The following is a 1,540-nucleotide window of genomic DNA, read 5'->3' on the forward strand; positions in this document are numbered from 1 at the left end:
TGATGTTGGGCATTCCTCCCAGTTCAGGTTGGTGGGTGATGAGTGGGCAATCACATTTGTCTCCCTGCAGTTATTCCTGGTTATTTACTAGTTTTTTGGTCATTTATGAATTGTTCTCGGGGGGACTAACAGTTTTCCACTTCTCTCTATGCCGCCATGTTTTCTCCTGGTCAACTGATTTTTGATAAGGCCCCCAAAACCACTAATCTGGGACATAACAGTCTCTTCAAAAAATGGGGCTGGGAGAACTGGGTATCCATATCCAAAAGAATGAAAGAGGACCCGTAACTCACAACCTATACAAAAATTAACTCAAAGTGGATTAAAGATCTCAATATGAGAGACAGCACCATAAAACTCCTAGAAGATAATGTAGGGAATCATCCTTAAGACCTTGTATTAGGAGGTCATTTCTTAGAACATACACCCAAAGCACAAGCCATGAAAAAAAAATAGAGATTTGGGGACTCCTCAAAATTAAAAGCTTCTGTACCTCAAAGGAATTTGTCAAAAAAGTGAACAGGCAGCCAACTCAATGGGAAAAAATATTGGGAAACCATGTATCTGACAAAAGACTGATATCTTGCATATATAAAGAAATCCTACAACTCAACAATAATAGTTCAGACAGCCCAATTATAAAATGGGCAAAAGATATGAAAAGACATTTCATTGAAGAGGGAATACAAATGGCTAAAAAACACATGAGGAGGCGGGGCAAGATGGCAGACTGGTGAGCTGTATGTTTTAGTTACTCCTCCAGGAAAGTAGGTAAAAAGCCAGGAACTGCGTGGACTGGACACCACAGAGCAATCTGTCTTTGGGCATACTTCATACAACACTCATGAAAACGTGGAACTGCTGAGATCAGCGAAATCTGTAAGTTTTTGCGGCCAGGGGACCCGCGCCCCTCCCTGCCAGGCTCAGTCCCGGGGGAGGAGGGGCTGTCAGCTCCAGGAAGGAGAAGGGAGAATTGCAGTGGCTGCTCTCATCGGAAACTCTTTCTACTGATTCAAACTCCAACCATAGATAGACTGAGGCCAGACACCAGAGACTCTGAGAGCAGCCAGCCCAGCAGAGAGGAGACGGGCATAGAAGGAAAACAACACGAGAAGCTCCAAAGTAAAACCAGAGGATTTTTGGAGTTCTGGTGAACACAGAAAGGGGAAGGGCGGAGATCAGGCCTTGAGGCGCATATGCAAATCCCGAAGCAAGGCTGATCTCTCTGCCCAGGGCACCTTTCCTTAATGGCCCTGGTTGCTTTGTCTATTAGCATTTCAATAACCCATTAGATCTCTGAGGAGGGCCGTTTTTTTTTTTTTTTAAATCCTTTTTGCTTTTTCTAAAACAATTACTCTAAGAAGCTCAATACAGAAAGCTTCAAAGAATTGAAATTTGGGCACGTCAAGTCAAGAGCAGAAATAAGAGAGCTCTGAGACAAAAGGCAATAATCCAGTGGCTGAGAAAATTCACTAAACAACACAACTTCCCAAGAAAAGGGGGGTGTCCGCTCACAGCCACCATCCTGGTGGACAGGAAA

The sequence above is a fragment of the Choloepus didactylus genome, chromosome 3 (genome assembly GCF_015220235.1).
Source record: "Choloepus didactylus isolate mChoDid1 chromosome 3, mChoDid1.pri, whole genome shotgun sequence".
NCBI lineage: Eukaryota > Metazoa > Chordata > Mammalia > Pilosa > Megalonychidae > Choloepus > Choloepus didactylus.